Here is a 22,801-nt window from a genome sequence, read left to right as displayed (position 1 = left end):
AAGGATAAGAATCTAATTAGAATGAGACAGGCTGATCCTTAAGTCCAGATCCCTGGAGACAAAAACCAGCATGGAGCAGCAGTGCCCAGATGTGTCCATTTTCAGCTGGCCCTAAGAAATATGTTCTCTCCCATAATTTCCATTGTTTTAATTAATTAATTAATTAATTCTATTTTTAGAGAGAGAGTGAGAGAGCATGCGTGTGTGTATGTGAGGTGGGTGGAGGGGCAGGGGGATAGGAAGAGAGAGAGAATCTCAAGCAGGCTCCACGCCCAGCATGCAGCCTGACTTGGGGCTGGATCTCAGGACCCTGAGATCATGACCTGAGCCAAAATCAAAACCAACTGAGCCACCCAGGTGCCCATAATTTCAATCGTCAATTTAATGGCAGGTTTATTTATTTATTATTTTTTGGTAAAGATTTTATTTATTTATTTGACAGAGAGAGAGAGAGCGCACAAGCAGGGGGGAGCCGGCAGGCAGAGGGGGGAAGCAGGCTCCCCACTGAGCAGGGAGCCTGATAGGGAACTCAATCCTAGGACCCTGGGCTCATGACCTGAGCTGAAGGCAGACGCTTAACCAACTGAGCCACCAGGGGCCCCTAATGGCAGGTTTAGAAGTACATAGCAACCTGAAGTGGAGAAAACTCAAAACATGATGCTTTTCCAATAATTTCAGGCTGCAACCCACTTTTCCAATAGTTGTAAGTCTTTCAGGCACACAGTTACCAAATTTGTTGTTTTATGGTTAGGTTATCTAGCAAAAAAAGAAACACCTGATTTTTTAGTGTTATGTTATATTCTGGCCATGGAGGGTAAAATGAAACTGACTATGAGCAAATGTTAATTATTTTTTGTTGTTGTTGTTTTTAATAACTTGTTAAAAAAATTTAAATTCAATTAACATATAGTGTATTATTAGTTTCAGAGGTAGAGTTTAGTGATTCATCACTCTTATATAACACCCAGTGCTCATTACATCAAGTGCCCTCCTTAATGTCCATCACCCAGTTACCCCATTCCCCCACCCCCCTCCCCTCCAGCAACCCTCAGTTTGTTTCCTATGGTTAAGAGTCTCTTATGGTTTGTCTCCCTCTCTGGTTTTGTCTTGTTTTATTTTTCTTTCCCTTCCCCTATGATCCTCTGTTTTGTTTCTTAAATTCCACATATGAATGAAATCATATGATAATTGTATTTCTCTGATTGACTTATTTTGCTTAGTATAATACCCTCTAGTTCCATCCACATCATTGCAAATGGCAAGATTGCATTTTTGATGGCTGTGTAATATTCCAGTGTGTGTTTGTGTGTATGTGTGTGTGTGTGTGTGTATCTCACATCTTCTTTATCCATTCATCAGTCGATGGATATCTGGGTTCTTTCCAGAGTTTGGCTATTGTGAACATTGCTGCTGTAAACATTGGGGTGCAGGTGCCCCTTCAGATCACTACATTTGTATCTTTGGGGTAAATACTCAGGAGTGCAATTGCTGGGTTGTAGGTTAGCTCTATTTTCAACTTTTGAGGAGCCTCTGTACTGTTTTCCAGAGTGGCTGCACCAGCTTGCATTCCCACCAACAGTGTAAGAGGGTTCCCCTTTCTCTGCATCCTCTCCAACATCTGTCATTTCCTGACTTGTTAATTTTAGCCATTCTGACTGGTGTGAGGTGGTATCTCACTATGGTTTTGATTTGTATTTCCCTGATGCCAAGCGATGCTGAGCATTTTTTCATGTGTCTGTTGGCCATTTGGATGTCTTTTTTTGAGAAATGTCTATTCATGTCTTCTGCCCATGTCTTGATTGGATTATTTGTTCTTTGAGTATTGAGTTTGGTAAGTTCTTTATAGATTTTGGATCCTAGACCTTTATCTGATAAGACAGAGCAAATGTCAGTTTTAAAGCTGACTCATCACCACGTGACATAGTACTTCATTAAAGACTTGGTTTCTATGAGAGCCACTATGTTGTAAGCTCCATAAAAACAAGGTCTTTGGTCATGGCTGTATTCCGCACCAGAACAGTACCTGGCCTGTAGTAGGTATTGTATATGTATTTGGAAACAACAAATAGCTGAGTTTAATGTCATGGGTTCTTTTGTGGGCACAGCCTAATAGAGAATCATATATCAAGATTTTTTTTTTAAGATTTTATTCATTTATTTGAGAGAGGAGGGGTGGTGGAGAGGCAGAGTGACAAGGAGAAAGAGTCTCAAGCAGACTCCAAGCTGAGCGTGGGCTCTCAGGACCCTGAGATCATGACCTGTGCCAAAACCAAGAGTCTGACGCTCAACTGACTGTGCCATCCAGGCACCTCAAGATTTGTTTGTTTTTAAGTAACAAGTTTACTGGGTAAGTCAGGGAAATTTAAGCTAAGACTTGTACTGAAAAAGAAGTACACAGTTGCTCACTGACAGATTGGGGAGGGCAATATAAGCAGAAAAATGGAAGGCATGGAACCTTGAAAAATATGATGTGCAGGTGCGTTTCTGTTCTGAAGTATAAAGTCCTTGCTGAGAGTGGGTGAAGGCAGTCAAGAGTGGAAGTAGAAGAGAATAGATAGTTAGGTAGATGCCAATTGATGAAGAAAATAGAAAAAAAAGGCATTCTCCATTCTTCCACCACCATATCTACGCCACTCCCTCATGCAGCACCCCTATCTCTTACTTATATCTGGGTCCATAGATTTTTGTTTCATTATGTTATTATGGATGGATTGTCCATCTTCACACCATGGGCATCCTTTCCACCTATATTCTAAGTCTTACTCCTTTCACCTAAAGATAATACTCAGGAATTCTCTCTTTTTTTCATCATAATTTTTAATCTCTCATACTGGCTTGACTTGACATTCACAGCAGTCTAAAAATATGCTGTAATATCTTCCATTTCATAAAAATTCTCTTTTTACCACTTATCCTCCTCCAGCCATGGACCTATTTTTTCTTCTCCACTTTTATAGTTGATATCTTCAAAATGATATTGAAAACAAGGAAGTCTCCAAGTTCTCTTCCTTAATTCTCTCATAAACCCATTCCACTGTTTGAGTACTATGTATCTAGTATTAAGATATTAAGTATTAAGAGTATTAGGTATCTAATGAGATCTTATATATATACCATCAATGACCTCTGCATTTTTAAATGAAAATTTAACTTCAGTCCTTATTTCATGTGACCAATTAACAGCATAGCACTTTTTTTTTAGATACTGTTTTTTGTAACACCACTTCTCGTTTCTCTTCCTATCTTACCTGCAGTTCATTTTTGCTTTCCTTTGTTGGCTTCTGCTAATATTTTTAATCTCTAAACGTTAAAGTGCCTGAGAGCTCGATCCCCAGACCACATCTTAATCTAATGTACTTTCTAGGTGGCTTTATACAGTTTAATGGCTGGATCTCAAATACATTTTTAGTCCAGACTTCTAGCATGAATGCTAGACTTTGTATATACCTTTATATGCTACTTCCAACCCATCATTTCCACTTGCATGTCTTATTATATATTTATATATAATAAACATATATATATATACATATATATATGTTTATTGTCTGTTTTCCCTTTGAGAATGTAAATTTCTTGAAGGCAAAGACTTCATTTTGTTCATTGCTATTCCCAACATTTGGGATTTCCTGGCACATAGTAAGCTCTCAATTTTGTTGAAATGTTGATACTTTGTTTAATAAAATATATGCATATCTTATGACCCAGTAGGTATTCTAAGGAACCCAGTTCCATAAGGATGTTAATTTCAATATTATTATGGAAGCAGGAAGATGAAGGCAACTTGGATATTTATCTCTGAGAGTCTATGTAGTAGATGCTCATTATGGCATTAGAGGCATCAGATGAGATGTTCACATAGCTGCATGGGTAGATCTTAAAAATAGTTCTGAGCAAAAACAATGTAAAAGTCACAAATATATGCATTATATATGTATATAATGATTCCCTTTATGTAAATGAAAAACATGCAGAGAAACCAACAGTATGTTGTGCAAGTATTCATCTAAGTAGAAAGGCATACCTCATACACATTAGAATGGTTGCTCATGGGAAGGAGAAAGGAGAAGTTATATGGTGAAAAAGAAGAGATAGATGCATGAATGAATAAATAGACAAAGGAGAAATTGTGCATGACCAATTTTGATATGGGCTTTGAGTTAGGAGAAATAAGTAACTCTCAACTCTGCAGCTGAAGCACACCAGAAGGAAACAATGTCGAATTAAAAAAAAAAAAAGGCAACATTGGGTCTGCAAGTGATGGATAGAGGAGTGGCATAATAAAAAGGGAAAGAACGCTATTCTTTTTGTTCTTGAGTCCCTCTACTCAAAATTCATCTTGAGAGAGGGGATTCCATGATTCAAGTTTTGGTCACTTGCATTCTTCTTGACCATACCAAGTTTTGAGAGGAAAAAAATGGAAAAACAAGTCTGGAGAGAAAATGAGCCATGCTCAAGATTTTTTTTCTCACAGACTAGGAAAGATAGCTTCTCAAAGTAAAACCAGGGTTCTGATAGGAAGCTATGTAGTTGAAAAATAAAACCACTAGAGACCATATAATGTCAGAAGTCCCTCATCGATATCCATTAACAATGACCCTAAATGATTGTTGAGTATAATCCTTCCTGGAAAATTCAATTTTATTTGCTTTTGGAAAAAAAATCATACTAAAGAGGCTCTAGTTTTCAATTGTAAATTGAATTGATAGCTAACCAAAGTAATCTAAAGTTATGCAAATGATAATTTATATTCAGATAGTGGAGAAAGAAGGTGCAGAAATCAGTTGTATAATTGAAACAGTTGCCAACAAAAAACCAAGAACACACACACACACACACACACAGTATTACACTAGGTTAATAGAATAGCCAAGTTTGTGATCATTTGAGATCTTAAACTAATATTGTATTCTATGCATGTTTTTCTTTCTATGAGAGGCATAAATTTTTCAGAACATATTTTTTTTCTTGGAGGCACCACTTTCCTAATTTTAAGAAATGGTAACCCTCTGAAGTTTAAAATTGTTTAATTGTGGAATTATATTTTTACTTTGCTTCTCTTGTTTTCCATCTTGAAATTTTAAATTTTCATGATTTTATTTATGTAATTATTGGCACCTTTCCTAGGATATTTGGGAAGAGAAAAAAGAAATGGAGATAAAAATGAGACTTTAAACTATAAAGATTTTTGTAGAGGAGGTAGAATCCAATAATTCATTCTTTTTATTTAACTATCAAATACTTTCTAGCATCTACTCTGAGCCAAGCACTGAATTACACATGTTAGATAACAAAAGAAGATAAGGCTTTAAAAAATGTCTTTTCTAGAAACTATATACCTATATCTATTGATTGATCAGTCAGTAGATAATATAGATATAACTCTGTTAATATAATCAATAATTCTCTACATTCTCAGTCTTTGTTAATTCAGTTGGGAAAAAACCATGATATCCTTATAGCCTGGATATAGAAGTTTCAATGGACTTCTCCCCTTCTGATTTCCATTCTTCAGTTTTCCAAAATTAGAATTTCCAATCACTATTTCTAATCACAATGCGCTGCTATTCTCTACAGTTGCTTTGGCAAAGTCAAAGAAGTTTCAGCCATTCCAGGCTTTAACCTGAACAGATTGTCTGAGTCTTCCAGCTTATTGTCAGAGAGGAATGCAAATTGCCTGCCCACCAAGCACCGGGATGCCACTCAATGACAGAACACCACCCTTGGGCTTTGAAATCAGGGAACCCCAAATTCTGTCAGAGTACAACAGAGCAGACTCTCAGAGGCAACAAATCACCCCCAGATCTTCTACTCCCTCTGTTTATTTGCCTCTGAGATTTTCCATTACTTTCTGTGGAATCCTTGATTTCTGACACCAAGTGTCCATTCCTGTGATGCTGTGCACTTGCCAAGCTAAGATAAATGTCTTTGGAGAGTTATTTTGCAGCTTCCCATTTTAGATAAAGCTAATGCATGCTTTGAGATTTTATTTATTTATTTATTTTTTGTGGCAAGGTCAATATCATTTAGCTTATTGTATTCTTTTATTTATTGATTGTTCTGAGCTCAGGGAAGGCACAATTCCAACTGTCCCTAGGTTCTGAATTCACCCTTTCATCCTTCTAACCTGGGAATCTATGTATCTCATGGAATATTGAGCTGAGCTGGATGTGCTCCTTTCTTTAAAAATAACCACATTCTGGGCATAGATTACTATGGGAACATTTTTGGACATTTCACATTCCTCCCTAGTGGGTACCATAAAGTCATGGCCATGAAGGCTAGCCAAGAGCAGCTAGCAAGTATCTACATTCCAATCCAGAGGTACTGTTCTTAGCATTATTTGGCTTGATCTCTATGTTTCCCTCACTGGTTGTCATAATGTGTCCTGAAGCTATTCTAAGCATACTCTCTTTTCACAATGCCCTCCATGAGGCTTAGGTGATAGGCAATGGTGAGAGGTGAAACACAATTATTATTAGTTTGGTCCTTTATTCACTTTATAAGCCCGTGGGCTTTGGGTTTATCTTTAGGAGTTATTTATATAATGTTATTACTAAAAAAATTACCCCTAATTGTTTAAAGAACAGGATATTCAACCATCCAAAGACATAATAATCTAAAAACAATCCTTGACTTACAGTTTCCATGACATAAGGCAAATGGAGTCAAGGCTCATTTTATTTAAATCAAAGGAGGCTGTCAAAGACTTATCCTCAAATTGCTTTCCTTAAAACAATGTATTTTTCAATTTTCAATTTTTCAAAGCTATAGCAATATTAAATTCTTTCTCATCATCTTTGTATCAACTATAGTTATCTATCATCTATATCTATCATCTATCATCTATCACCTATCTATCTATCTATCATCTATCTATCTATCATCTATCATCATCTATCTCATCTATCATCTATCTAGTATGCTATTCCCTTTTATTTTCTACCAACATCTATTTCCATTGAGTTATATGAAGTTTTATAACTGGCTTTAATTAACCACCTTGCAATTTTCTATCAGGATTATGGCCAGAATAACTTCTGCATTATCACTTACACCATTCTCTCACCTCATCTAATATCACATACTTGAACACATCAGAACAAATATTTAGATACTGAATGCTTCTTGTGAGGTATGTTCCACACAGATCTGGGAAAATATTTTTTTTTCAGGTTTTTTGTTGAGTATGGCCAGAAGATATTTACTGGTCTGAAAATATTAGAATGCTGTATTTTTATTGTTTTAACAAATAAAAGCTACAGTCGTTAGGGTCAGAGTAGGTTTCTCTTAGAGGCCATGGGCTCTCCTGATAAATTTATGAGTTGGAAGAAACTTCAAGTCATATAAAGAAAAGACTATACACAAATACAGTAGTGGATTCCAACAGTTCTAACCAGAGCTCTAGCCACAAGCAGAAATGCTGGAATATCCAGTATGGTGGCCTGGTTCTAATAAAACTAAGGCAGCAGTTAGCAGATTTCCCCCCCACTGTCACCAAAGCTTTATCTCACTAAACAACTTTTGGATTATTCCTTAGCTCTTGATCTCCAAAAAAATAAGTGTCCCTAATAGACTGATTAAAAATCATTTATTCTTTTTGTCATTGTACAATTTTCTGCACTTTTGTACTCATATAGAAAACCATGTTGACAAATGACTTCCTATTACAGATTGCTTCTGTGGGCTCACCAGTTATTGTAGTTATTAGTGTTTTGTTGTTGTTTGGTTGTTTTTTTTCTCTTTGCAATGAATGAATGACTTGTGGTCTGCTATTAGTTTCTCCCAATTTGTTCATTGTACTCAGTTGCTGAGCCTTGAAACAAGTTTTGGGTACAGGATTAAGGCAAATGTTCCAACAAAAAGAAGCATCCAGTGATGGCTGGTGGTAATTCATCCTCTCTGAGCAAATGTGCTGAGGTCTTCTGCAGTTAAAGGAAACTTTCTTTTGACCTTCTATTCTGTTCTCTCTCACACCATCTTTGCTCTACATCTTGGCCACCCATTCAAGTCCTTAAAATATGGCTCTTAACACTGTTTATATCTGGGTTGCCAGTCATCTGCCAGTCAACTTAACTAAATTCCACTCAGTCCCACATCTCTGTCTACTTCTTCATCTGATTATTTAGTGGTAATCTGAAAAATAATTTTTCTAACCCCAGACTAATATTTTCTCCCAAATTGCCTTGTCCTTAAGATTACCTTATTTCTTATTCCTCTGTTACATTGTATTTGGCTATTTCAACATTATCGTCCCCCAGCTTTTTTTGTATCACACACAGACTATTTATTAACATAAACACATGAAAATTGACAAGCAAAACAAAAGGAAAATAAAAAGGGAAAAAAAAGATAAAATACTTTATTATTTTTAAAATTAATTTATTTTTCCCAGGTAGACAGAGAACTTCTTGAGGGCTTAGATCCATTTATTTATTTAACATCTAGGTCAATAAGTATTTGTTGAGAGTTCATCATCTTTATGTTTTCACATCTTGACAATAATGATTAACACATATTAAAACAATTCTGTAGTCTTCAGATTAACTTAGCAGAGGTTTTTAATATTTTTAATATCAGACAGTTTTTGAGACTCTGATGAAAACAATGTGCTCTTTCCTTAAGAAAACAAGTGCATGTGCATTTTCCTCCCTCTCTCTCTCCCCATGCCCCCCTTACACACACACACACACACATATGCATACACACACGCACAGTTACAGTATTATTTTGCATATACTTTTAAGGTATCCCTGTACTCTTTGGGGCCTATATGGGTGCCAGGTTAAAAGTTACTGTCCAGTGTTTTTTTTTTTATTATTCTTAAATTTTTATTTATTTATTTATTTATTTATTTATTTATTTATTTATTTATTTATTTGAGGGGGTGAGGGAGAGGCTGAGAATCTCAATCAGACTCTGCACTGAGTGTGGAACCTGATGTGGGGCTTGATCTCATGACCCTGAGATTATGACCTGAGCCGAAACAAGAGTCAAACGCTTAACTGACTGAGCCACCCAGTCTCCCCTGCCCAGTGGTTTTATAGATAATATTTAAGTATTATGTTTGTGGGAGTGTTTAAGAATGATGATAAGAAAAAAAATAAGAACACTATAGAAAGGGAGAAAGACATGGTAGAAAGGAACAGAAGGGTGAAAATAGGGTAAGTAAGAGGAATAGGTAGTAAGAGATGAAAAGAATAGAGGATGTCACAAAGTGGGCGTAAAATGCTGATTCTCTGGATCAAAAAGTTTCAAGATTTAGGCTGAGTTTGGAGAAAGCTTTAGCCTGAGGAGGAGACCATGGTACAAAGCAAGGTAATGGCACCCTCCACCCTCTACCCAATATGAGCTCAGAGAGAACAATGCTTACAGATGTCATGAGTGATCAGTGTTTCTTCTGAGACCCCGAGTCTGACTTTCACTGAAGAATAACTAGGAAATATGGAGAAAATACCAAGTCTGGGGGGTGGAGAGAGTGGGTGACTCAGCATTGAGTTATAGTGAGATGTGGGTATTGGGAGAGGAAAACAGGTGCTTATTGCCCAAGAAGTTTAGGTACTCCCTGCATCCCATCTTTTTGGGCCTACTGGAGTTAGAAAGAGGCTTTAGATGTACTAACCATGGGCCCATGGTTTATTTTCTTATAGTAGTGATAATGATTGTTAATGCTTATTGAAAATGTATAAGCCAGAAGCTGGGCTGAGTGGTTCACATGAATTGTTTTATTAAATCTTCACAACTCCAGAAGGCAAGAACAATGATTTTCCTCATTGTGTGCATGGAAAACCAGGGTTGGAGAGATGAAATAGCTTGTGTTGAGGTCACAGAGTCAGGAAGTTGCATGCTTGGGACCCACATTATCTGGTATCACTTCTAGCTTTCTTAACCCCAACTTTAAAGTGAAGAGACCTAAGACCAAGTCACTGTAGCAGAGGCTGTGAGTGGTAGACAGAGGACGGATCTACCTGGCTCTAGCCTCCTTCAGCCAGGGAGATGTTAGTAATATACTTGATTTCTTCTTCTCAAATTTTGAACAGCTGTGAGGTGTTTAGACTACTGAGCCCAGTATCAGTATATATAAATAACCCTAACTTGATCCCCTTTGATTTTATTTTTGGATGTCATAGCCTTGTCCTTTCTTTATTTTAGCTAAGCCTCTACTGCATGTTCCCTGAGCAGCAGAACGATCCATTTCAGGAGCATATTTTATGTGATGCTGACACCAGCTGCCCCATGGAGAGCTTCAGGCTCCTGCCAGAGTTTAATTGGCACCCAGGAGCAGATGGGCTCCAAAGGACCAAAAAGGTGATCGTGTTTCACAATAAGTCTTTATCTCAGCATGAAAAAAAGCAATAAATTGTAGAGAGTCTGAACAGCTATTCTCTAAACACATACACAAAAATTTATTATGCTAAGATGTAGCTTTTTGCCAAAAAGGAAGACAACAGGACTGCATTTTTAAGAGCCTTCATGTAACTTGTGTTTCTGGGCTGATTATTTAAAGCTCTTTAATATCCAGTGCTGGGTGATTAACATTCATTCATTGAACAGACATTTCCAAGCACTCACTATATGTCAGGCAATATTCTAGGAATACAGCAGTAAACAAAGACAGAAATAAATTCTCACCTTCATGGAGCTTACATTGTGGATATAAACTTGCTTGAAAGAAATGGAGAGGGTGGGGAAAGATAGATTCATCATTTACCTCCTTTAAGGTTCCAAAAATTCCCTTGCATTAAGAAATTATACTTGTGATGTCAATTAATTGAGAAAAATATGACAGTAATTTCTGTGGATTCAGAAATGCTTTATTTATATTTTATTAGTCACAGTTGCATGTCCATGCATCAGAAACAGTCACACAATTATATGTGTGACATACTGCTTTTGCCTAAAGAAATTCCTGGTCTCTACATGCCTTGGTGTATCTCTAGTGATAATTTCACAGCACCCCATGGATCCAATGTCCACAAGTTGGGATGACTAAAAGAGATGATATCTGAAGGGTCTTTCTAGCTCTGATGGCAGAGTGCTGTCTTACAAGAACTGCTAGAGGCTCCCTGTTGAAAGATATTTCTAGGGGCACCAGGGTGGCCCAGTCAGTTAAGCATCTGCCTTCTGCTCAGGTCATGATCCCAGAGTCCTGGGATCAAGTCCCACGTTGAGCTCCCTGCTCAGTGGGGAGTCTGCTTTTCCATCTGCCCCTCCCCCTGCACCTGCATGGGTGCTCTCTCTCTCTTTTAAATAAATAAGTTAAAAAAAACCTAAAAAAAGAGAAAGATATGTCTAAAAAGCTGGCATCTTTACTTGACTCATTTGTTCTACATTAGAATAGTTTAAGGTAGTTCACATTTCCCTGAATCTTAAAATGATCAGGATGTGATATTACTCCTAAAATTTAATTTGTCTTTGCTCTTTATTAGATAATTCTTTCAACAATCGTCTCATAAAAATTACTTTAATTTTCTTTCTTTCTCACTTAAAAGATACATTTAAGCCCTTTTACCCTGGTAACTAAAAAACATTAGACCTTACTGTGACTAATAAAAATGTATTGAACTTATGTTTATGATTGAGTCTATGTTAAAAAATACCTTAAAATAGGAAAAGTATCTAACCTTGTGTCACTTTTATTCTATTTATCAGAATCTTGAAGAAAGTCACACCAATGTTTGGGAAATATTTTGGAAAGTAAAATAATATAGAATGAATAATTTTGCTTTGCATATAATCTCTGATAAATCATTAAGCCTTCCTTAAATTTGTCCAGATGGATTATTTCCATAGTGCTTCATTGTGATGATTGATCTTCCAGTTCTTGTCTTAATAAGGTTATAATTCAATAGCTGTCACAAAGTTTTAATATCATGCAGCAGAAAAACATTGGCATTATCTTGTGCTTTACTGGGTGCAGAAAGTTTCCACTTAAAATAGTTCCATCTTTTTGAGAATTCACTTTTATAGAAGACATCTGAGGAATGATATCTTGGGATAAAAAAATGTTTTTGTAAGTTGTATCTTATCAACTTGGCCTTTTAGATTAATCAAGTTGGTCTTTGCAATTAGATATTTTGATCTAATTGATTATATATAATATAGGTGAAAATCAGAGAGCAGTAGCAATTTCTATTTAAGCCCTAATTATAATACAAGCCCTAGGATTTTGCCTTTATTTCTATCTTTGGTTTCGGCTCCTTGTCTTAGAAATGAGAGGAAGGGAGGGAAGAGAATGTGAAGTTATTAATTTACTATGAATTATAATTGAATCTAAAAAAATTAGGTCAAATAAGAAGTAAGGATAAATCCCAAATCATTCATAGAACACTTTCACTGGGTACAGAGCTTTGTTATAGGTGACACAAAAGAAGGAAAAAAATAAGTTTCTTGTTTTTAAGAAGTTTGCTATAATATCAAATTTATATGGTGGTTGAAATGACAAAAAATAGAGAAGAATGCTGTGTATTCATTACATGCTTATTAAATATCTAGATCTGTTATTTAACTATATTAACAAGAACAAAATACTTGTTGGGAGCACAAGGAGAGATCAAATAGGAAAAAGTTGAATCTGACATATTTTGTATCAATAAACTAAAGAAAATATTTTTAAAAATCTTATATTTTAAAAATCTTATACAAAAAATAAATAAATATTACCTAAAAATTAATGGCAGACAGGGAGCAGACATCTCAATGTTAACAGTAGAAAGCCTAATGGAATAAAGTCTTTAAAAAGTACTGAGAGAAGTTATTTTCAAGTTAGATTTCTATACCCAGTAAAACTATTATACAGAGACACAAGAGAAAAAAACTAAAAAAACAAAAACAAAACATAAAACACTGAAAGAATATACTATCCTTGGCATCTTGCTGAAAGAATATCTACAATTTGTATTTCATGAAATAGGAATCTGAGAAAGGATTGAGAGGCAAGTAGCATAGCAAGTAAAGACACTGGTTGACATATGGGTAAATCTAAACAAGCATTGATTACAATGATGTTTATGATGATACGATGATGATAACAACAACAATAATAATAATGACCAGCTGGGGGTTCAAAATTAATGTCAAACTTAAATACTAGAAAACAGTAAAATGTATGAAACTGAAATGAAATCACTTTAAGTTGCTTTTATTAACTAGGAAGGAAAGATACTTTGGGAATACAATTGGCAAAATTCCAACTATGTGAACCTCTGCAGGATCTCTGAAGTCAAATGGCCTGGGTTCCTCAACTGATAGCTGTATGACCTTGAATGATTTATCTAACCTCTCTGTTCTTCAGTTTCTCCATATGTAAAATAAAGTTGATAATAACAGTGCCTATTTTATAGTGTTGTTATAATAATGAATTTGATGCTTATAAAGCATTTAAAACAATGTGTGCCTCTGTGAGAGTATTATATTTTATATACGATATATATATATACACACACACACATATATATGAAATATTTCTAATACAAATAGTAAAGAAATACCTAGATAGAGGTTTGATTTGATTAGTGAAATAAGACAGAAAAGACAAATGCCATATGATTTCACTTATATGTGAAATCTAAAAAGCAAAACAAGTGAACAAAAACAGACTAAAATACAGGGAACAAGCTGGTGGTTGCCAGAGGGGAGGTGGGTGAGGGGATGAGCAAATAGATAAAAGGCATTAAGGGGTACAAACTTACATTTATAAAATAAATAAATCACAGGGGCGCCTGGGTGGCTCAGATGGTTGAGCGTCTGCCTTCGGCTCGGGTCGTGGTCCCGGGGTCCTGGGATCCAGTCCCACATCGGGCTCCCTGCTGGGCGGGGAGCCTGCTTCTCCCTCTGCCTCTGCCTCTCTCTCTCTCTCTCTGTGACTCTCATGAATAAATAAATAAAACATTTAAAATAAATAAATAAATAAATCACAGAGATGAAAAGTACAGCATGAGGAATATATTCATTAATACTCTAGTAACGTTGTATGGTGAGAGATGGTGACTACACTTATTGTAGTGCGCACTGAATAATGTATGGAATTGTCAAATCAATATGTTTTACACCTGAAACTAAAAAAAATTGTATAATAATTATACTTCAAGAAAAGGATTAGTTTAAAGCTGTTGTAGGTTTTTTTTTTTTAAGATTTATTTATTTATTTTTAGAGATCGAGAATGAGAGAGAGCATGAGAGGTGGGAGGACCAGAAGGAGAGGGAGAGACAAAATCTCAAGCAAACTCCCCGCTGAGTGTGGAGCCTGACACAGGGCTCAATCTCACAACCCTGAGATCAGGACCTAAGCCAAAAGCAAGAGTTAGATGTATAACTGACTGAGCCACCCAGGAGCCCCTAAAGCTATTGTAGGTTCTTGAGTAAGAGAGTGGTGCGGTAATATTTGAGGAGCACTGGAAAAATACCAACTTTATCTTTCTTGTTTTCAGTACCAGAGGCAAATTAGATGTTTTACTTTTATTCCCAGATTTCAGAGCGGCATCCTTGTTCTGTGTGTCTTTCATCACTTAGACAGTGGTTAGGACTGTAAAGGTAAGTTGAAAACAAATAACATGATAATGTGGTAAATTTCTGTATTTTTCATTTCAAGGCAGTGCTTATAAAGAAATTTTAAGAGGCAAAATAACACACATTAATAAATATATTTTACATCTTCTAAATCTATTTTAGTGGAAAAAGCATCTAGATTATAGGGAAGCATCTAAATGAATTGACATATGTTTGACATGTTGTCAGCTATCTTCATTGGAATGAATTTCCATTTTTCTTCTTCAACTATATTACTTTCACTATAGTTATTGCTCTTGGAAAGAGCAAGGTACACTCCAATCATATGGATCACACCTTAAATAGAAATTTTAATCTCATCTATATTTTATGTTTCCTCAGATAATCAGGATAACAGACAAGGAAGTAAAGATGGATGATAGTTGTCCATAACTGGAGATTATTTCAGTTAGAAGGAGCTCACTTTTTATTTTTTATTTACTTTATTTTATTTTATTTTAGGAGCTCACTTTTTAGACAGAAAATCCCCTTTGTGATGAGCACTGGGTGTTGCATGCAAGTGATGAATCACAAAATTCTACTACTGAAACTAATATTACATTATATGTTAACTAACTGGAATTTAAAGAAAAAAAAGAAAAAAGAGAAAAGAAAGAAAGCAAATCCCCTGATTGGACTTGAATTCGGGACATCTCTCATCTAAAATGAGGTAAAACTTGCATGTGCCGCTTTCTTTCTTGCCGATCTTGTCTTGTTCCAAGAGCTGGGCAGGGGGCTGCAATTCTGCTCCTCATTGACGGGTGCTGGGAACGCCTGCTCACTAACGTTAACAGGAAGCAGTGCAGTAGCATTGGCAGTTTACGGTGTTTAGCTGCGGTATTTCAATCCCATCTCCTGGGCAGTCTCTAAAACTGGCGCCTCATTCAGGCCTGAGGACGGGTTCCCTGGGGACCGCTCATCTGAAGCCTCTTTATTGTGCCATTGGCACCAGCTGTGCAGCCCTGGCTCTGGTTCTGAAGGGCGCTTTAGGCTGAATAAAATCATTCCATCGGGCTCTTTGATCTGATCCCAGTTGGTCAGCTGGGGAAGTGAGCTTGCTCTCTCCACTCCTCTCCAGCTCCGGGTTGGCTGCTGGCCCTCCGATGCGGTCTGTTCTTCTGATACCATGAAGTTCTAGCTCTCTTCAGCTGCCTGCCTTGGCATTGGCCCCCATCTGGGACGCTGACTTCTCTCTGCTGGCACTGACCCCATTCCTCTGGCTTTTGTTCTCTTCAATGCTTCTGAGTTTTCCCTGACTCCCGGTGAACTCCCAAGCATCCCAGGATGCCTGAGATGTAATCACATTTCAGCTGCTGCCCCCATATGAGGTACCAATTAAACTGAGATGAAAAAGAAGGAGTAGGCTCCAAGACAGAAAGCCGAAGCCAACATTTACTCATCTCTGAGCCATGTTAGCAGGAAGAAAATGACACACACACTCTGACGCTTGGATTCTAAACTATAGTTTGGAGGCGTGAGGAGATTTGTTTTAGTATGTGTGTTTTGAGTCAGTATGAGCTTTCATCTTTAAGTTATAAGGAATTGCTTGGAATTGCTTATGAAGGAGTCGCTGAAAGCCCCCCATAAACAACTGGAAGTTAAACCCTATCACTGTAAGTATACTAAAACAAAAAAATTAGTAAAGAATTATGTATGAAAATCCCTTTCATAGTGCCTCCAAAAAAAAAAGTCTCTTTTTTCTCACCTCAGTAGAAGATATTATTGTAGTGCAAATTTATTTGTGAGAGACTGAATATACCCTACAGTACTTCAGCATGGGATGATGTATGCCATGTGGTCTTTTGACAGTATTAAAATATCTGGTCAACCAAAGGCCTCCATATTGTGGCTCTACAAAGCACACAGTTCACATAAGGGAATTCCAGATGAACTGCCAGTGATTGAACTTGGAGATGGAAGTCTTCACAGAGGAAGAAGCTTACCATTCACTTGTTTTCTGGCTTTTCTCACTAGGGCTGGTTGTGTGGGGTATTATGTTTTGCTTTTTCTCTACAAGCCTGAGTTGAATCACAAGGAACTGCTGGTGTGTACTTTTTAAAATCACTATTTGAAGTCAGTGCTATTGAGAAGGAGAGTATACTAGTAGCAAATAGAATCCGACTTTATTTTTAAAAAGATGCTACCAAAAAACACTTGGTTCAAAGGAGGAACTCAAAATTGCAGAATTGTCAAAAAATAACAGTAATGAAGAGAAAAGCAGAATCTGTGGGATACAGCTGAATCAGTTATCAGAGGAAAATTTATAGCATTAAATAGCTATATCAATAAAAATAAAAAATGAAAACGAATGAAACACCCAATTTAAAAAGCTAGAAAAAAAGTACATCAAAAGAAAGCATAAAAAGGAAGTATTATGAATAAAAGCAGAAATTAATGACTTAGAAAACAGAAAAATAGTCCCTAAACCACATTGAGCTATTTCATTAATATCAGAATTGAGAAACCATTACCTAGCATAATCAAAAGAAAGAAAGGCTAAAGAAGAAAGGAAAAAAATGAAAGCCCCAAACCACAAAATTGGAAATCAAAAAAGAGAAAAAAATCCATCAAACCAGGCAATATAAAAAGTTCTGCTTTACCCAACTGTGTGAAGACAGATTTGAAAGTCTTAATAAAAATGAATAATTGAAAAAAAAATCCAACTTACCATAGTTGTCCCCAGTAAAGTGTAAGTGGAACAATAACTAGTAAAGAAATAGAAAAGTAAGCTATCAGATCCTAAAGAGTGGCAGGTCCACTTGGTTTTATAGGAAATCATATACAACTGGAATTGAAAAACTTTAATGAGTCAATGATCCCAGTACATTTAAAGTATGCCAGAGAATATAGACATGAAAGAAATCTTCCAATTTCATGGCCTGAATCTACTATAACATTAATCCCAAAAGCTGACGATTGCACCAAAAAAAGAAAAGTACAGAAAATCTCACGAATGTCAATGTCTTACGTAATCTTAGTAAAAGTATTAAATGAAATTTTAGCAACTAGAATTTAACAACACATTTAAAAAATAATTGCATAATGACCAAGTGCTGAGATTAATTCTAGGGAAACAACATGGTTCATTAAATTCAGATGGTTCACTATTAGAAATTTAATTAAACTGATGCAACATATTAAGAAGACCAGGGAGAAAAGTCATTTGAGCATCCCCCCTTCAGAGAAGACATTTTACAACATTCAATATCCATTTATATTATAAACATTCAATCAAATAGTACTTAATGGATATATAATTAACATGAGCTTTCAATCTCTGTCACACTCTCTCTTTCCCCCTCCTTCTGAAAAATTAGCATCAAGGAATCTAGCATCTTATTTAATGGGGAGATAGTAAAAATGTTTTGTCTAAAGTTAGAAACCAGGTAAGACTGCTCATTTTCTCAACTACTGTTTAATATAGTGTTTGAAGTATTAGCCAGTGCAAATAACTCAAGAGAAAACAATTGGAGGTATAAGATTTGGAAAAGAGAAAGTAAAACTATATTTATGTGGAAATAATATGATTATATATCTGTAAATCCTAAAAGAAACCATGGAAAACTATCAAATGGTAGGGAATTTAGTATAGAAGGAGGTTATTATTATTTTTTAAGATTTTATTTATTTGAGAGAGAGAGAGAGCACACAAGCAGGGGAGACAGGCAGAGGGAGAGGGAGAAGCAGGCTTCCCGCTGAGCAGGGAGCCCGATGCGGAGCTCGATCCCAGGACCCTGGGGTCATGAGCTGAGCCAAAGGCAGATGCTTAACAGACTGAGCCACCCAGGCACCCCTAACAGGAGGTTGTTACAGTAACATACAAAAAATCAGTAAGCATTACAGACACACAAAAAAATCAGAATCTAGAATGAAGCAGATCCCATTTCATGATATCAAAACAAAAATGAAATTCATTTGTATGAACTCTACAAAAAAATCTTGAAAACTTAGATGAGAAAACGTATAAAAGGTTTCCAAGAGTTGAACAAATAGACATACTCCATTCTTGGATGGAAGACACATATCATGATGTCAGATATCCCTAAATTGCTTAAGTTTCATGTAATTCCATTAAAAAAGTCTTTTTCCATAGCTGGCTAAACTGAATGTAAAATTTAATTGGAAAGAAAACAAATAAGAATAGACAGGAGAATACCAAAGAAGAGGAAATGGGTATATATAGTGGAGTCACAGCTGTCCATCCTCAATATTAAATACTATACTCTAAAATATATTGTAAGGCATTTTGTTAATGTTGCATAAATAGACTGACTGGTGGAATAAAATAGAAAATTCAACAAGTAATCCAGTTGGAATTTATATGGAAATTGAGTATAAGATACTAGTATGGAGATGTCCCACAGCCTGGTGGCCTTGGCTCAGCAGTGGAGTGCAAACCCCCACCCCCACCCCGCCCCAAGGGCCTGCAGGCATGACAGTGGCCTGGAGGCTCAGAGCCCTTGACTGGCCCTGTGTACAGCCCCAGAGCCATTTGGGTTGAGGATGAATACCAAGGGTGTAGGGCTCCCTGTGCAAAGCTGCCCTTGCCCTCTGGGTGCGTTTTTCTGCTTCACCCATGAATTTTGCCCACCAGCCCCACACCTGACCTGATCTCCCTGATGGCACACAGGGCAACCTGCAAGCCCAGCCCAGCCTGGGCCAGGGACTGCTTGGGGCTCTTCAGCCACCCTGGGTACTCAGAGGGCAACAGACATGACCTCTGCACCAGTTGCCTTCCGTTTGGTCCCTTCCTGGAGACTGGGATGTGCGGTTGCAAATAAATGCCTTGGAGCTTTTGCGATCAACTCTTAAAAAAACAAAAACCAGAAAACCGCGTCTAAGTAGATCCATGCAGTTTGAATCCATGTTGTTTAAGGGCAAACTATACATATTTACTCACTTTTGGACGCTGCAAAAATCCCACTTCTAGGACTCTATTGCTATAACACATTGGCAAAAAACAAAAGGATTTATGCATAAGGCTCTTCATTGGAGCACCGCATAACAAAAGATTGGAAATAATCTAAATGTTCTGTGGTAGAATGAATTGCCATCTATCAGCATACTGGAGTACTATGGAGCTGTAAGGAGGAATATAAAAATTTCAATATACTGCTGTGGAGTGATGTCCAGGATATATTGTTAAGGGAAAGAGAAAGATGGAAAGTGTATATGGCATGTTATTATTTTTCTAAGAAAGGGAAACTCTATTGCTTACATTTAAAATGGAAAAAAATCCATAAAGAAAGAATGAGAATGCCTAGTGGGTCACTTTTGGTTATTAGAACTGGTGCTGCAGATGATGAGGGAGAGAATAGGCTAGAGGTGATATGGATGAACTTGGACTCTTTTAACATACTTTGTTCCAGGTGTTTGACTTTAGAACAATGTTAATTAATTAAAACAAAGTTAAACAATTAAAAATCCCATAGTATCAAAAAGGATACAAATGAAATGAATTGTGCATCCAGTTGATGGTTTAACCATAAACATACACATACACAGAAGAACTATTCTAGGTGACTTCAAACCCAGTAATTGTACTTAGTGGAATATGTCCTCATGATAAAAATAATGGCAAAATATTTTTTAAGTCATTTTTTAGTAATCCCATTTTTGATAGTAGTTTTGTATTGTTTTACTGAAGTATTAAATGTATTGTGGGATAGAAGATATGAGAGATACTCATGTTGAGAAGTGAGTTTTATGTTGTGGGAAAAGAAGATACAGTTGTAATATATGTAAATTAAAAATACCAATATAAACTTGAGATATTTTATCTTTCTTAAAAAATATGTCTTGTATGTTTCGTTCATTAAATGGCCAAAAGCTCAATAGCATGGAACACCCTGATGCCAAAATTATATTCTCTAACTACCATTTCCTGCTAATAGGAACTAAGGTTCTTGGAGAAAAGAGTGATTCTAGTTGAGGGTAATGTACAAGATGAACTCGGAACATCTTGTTCTATCAGAAGCAAGGAAGCTATTATAGACTGTACAGGTTGCATTAAAAAGGCTCAGAAGCCAACTTAAATAATCTCCCAGTGGCCAAAAGTGGGACCATTTGAGTATTAATAGGTATTAATAACTGCAATGAAACAATTGAAATATATCATACTTGTTTAGATTTATGAATTCATAATAATACTTAAAAATCCTTTGTTGCTTTTGGAGGCTGTCCAGAAACTAACTCATTACTTGAAAACACATATATCATTAATTTGTGTTTAGCTCTATTAATCCTTCTTTGTGCTTTCTTTTGATTTACTTTGTTGTTCTTTTTCTAGTTTTCTGAGTGGAGTGTTTAATTTGCTTTCATTTGAAATTTTTATTGATATAGTTATTTAAAGCTATAAACTGATAAAAAATAATCCATTATTATCCTTTCTTTTCTATTATGATCTATACCTCAGGGTACAAATGAAAAGGATAGAGAGGACATGGATGGAACTCAGACTTCTTTTATTATATCTCATTTTAAGAATTTGACTTGGGAGGTGCCTGAGTGGCTCAGTTGGTTAAGTGTCCGAGTCTTGATTTCAGCTCAGGTCATGATCCTAGGGTTGTGAGACTGAGCCCTGCATTGGGATCCATGCTGGGCATGTAGCCTACTTAAGATTCTCTCCTTCTCCCTCTGCCCCTCCCCCTGCCCTCTCAATCTTCCCACTTGTGTGGGCACTTTCTCTCTATAAAAAAAAAAAAAAAAAAAGAAAGAATTTATGAGGGCAAGTTTCTTCATATAAGACTATTGCAATTAATAAATAAAGAAGAAATGACAGAAATAGAATAATACCACTTTGTAAATCCCCCAAATTAACGGCTCTCAGTGATAATCATCAATGGCTGATAAAATCACACACACACACACACACACAAGAGCGAGAGACAGCCAGACACTGTGGACCTCCTAGTGGAAGTACAAAGTGTTAGCTATGAAATAATGATGTCCCATCCACCACCTCCCTATGGTGTCCTATTCCCCACCCCCCCCACCACTACATACACAAAACCCAAACTGTAATGTGATTAAGCCTCTGGCTCAAACTAACAATTCATATGCAATATAAGAGATAGAGCAACACGTTAAATGACACCATGGAGTTGTAATCAACAAAATCTAGACCATATGAAACTATAGGACAAATGATCTGGTTGGTTTTCGTTCTTTCTTTCTTTCTTTCTTTTTTTTTTTTAATAAATAAATTGCAAGGGGGAAAACACAGAATTGGAGGGGGAAACTCTATCAAATCTTTAAAAATGTCAACCAATTTAAGTAAAGAGCCTATTTGAATAATGATTCAAACAAATAGTACAAGTAATTGGAAGTCAATCATGGAAATATGAACAGTGACAAGATTTTTAATAATATAAGGGATTTTTTTTAGGCACAATAATTATATTTTAGTTTTACTGAAAAAAGTGCTTATCATTCAGAGATACATACTGAAATACAGAGAGATAAAATGATATGGTATTTGTTTTGAAATTATCCACTGAGAAGGGAAGAGGTAGTGAGTGGGGGATAAATGAAACAGTATTGGTCATAATTACTGAAGCTATGTGATGGGTTCATATGCTATTCTCTTTAGTTTTTATTTGTTTAAAATTTTCTGTAAAAATATCTTTAAAAACTTCATGAAATAGAATCCCTCAGTAAGTAATAATAATTCAGGCTTTTAAAGCAGTGTTTATGTCCCAATGAACAATACTAAAATTCTTTCAGTTACAGAAAAGACACATATATGTTCTTAATTGTGAGGAAATCAGAAAACCTTAAAGACTGTGCTTCCTCATGAGACAGATTAGAAATTTATTGGCACGGTGTCAGTGGTGTGATAATAAATGTATAACAACCAGCTCTCCAAAAATGGGGAAAAAAATGATTTGTGGTTTGTAGCATTTGCTAATTTTTCTGGTGTAAATACTTCCTCCATGGCTGATTTCAAGCTACTGACTCAACATCACTGGACCTGGAACCAGAAGCACTGTGCACAATTGATCCATTCTCATGGCCAGCCATTCGGAGCTGGCTCCAGCTCACCAATGCATAGCCCACATTAAAAGGCCTAGAAAGTCTTCAGACCATTATCGGAGCACTTCATGTTGTTGCCATCTACCCCCTTCACATCCACTCCACATGCACAGTAGGTCTCCCAGAGCCCTTGTCTGTTAAGACAAATCTCTGGCTCCTTCTTAAGTAGTTTTGGCTCCCTAGATGTCTGATGACCAGTTCAGGTTTTTGTACTGTGACA

The sequence above is a fragment of the Mirounga angustirostris genome, unplaced genomic scaffold (assembly GCF_029215605.1).
Source record: "Mirounga angustirostris isolate CCGP_5_RB_7025 unplaced genomic scaffold, mMirAng1.0.hap1 SCAF_2, whole genome shotgun sequence".
NCBI classification, from domain to species: Eukaryota; Metazoa; Chordata; class Mammalia; order Carnivora; family Phocidae; genus Mirounga; species Mirounga angustirostris.
This window is presented reverse-complemented; position numbering follows the sequence as displayed.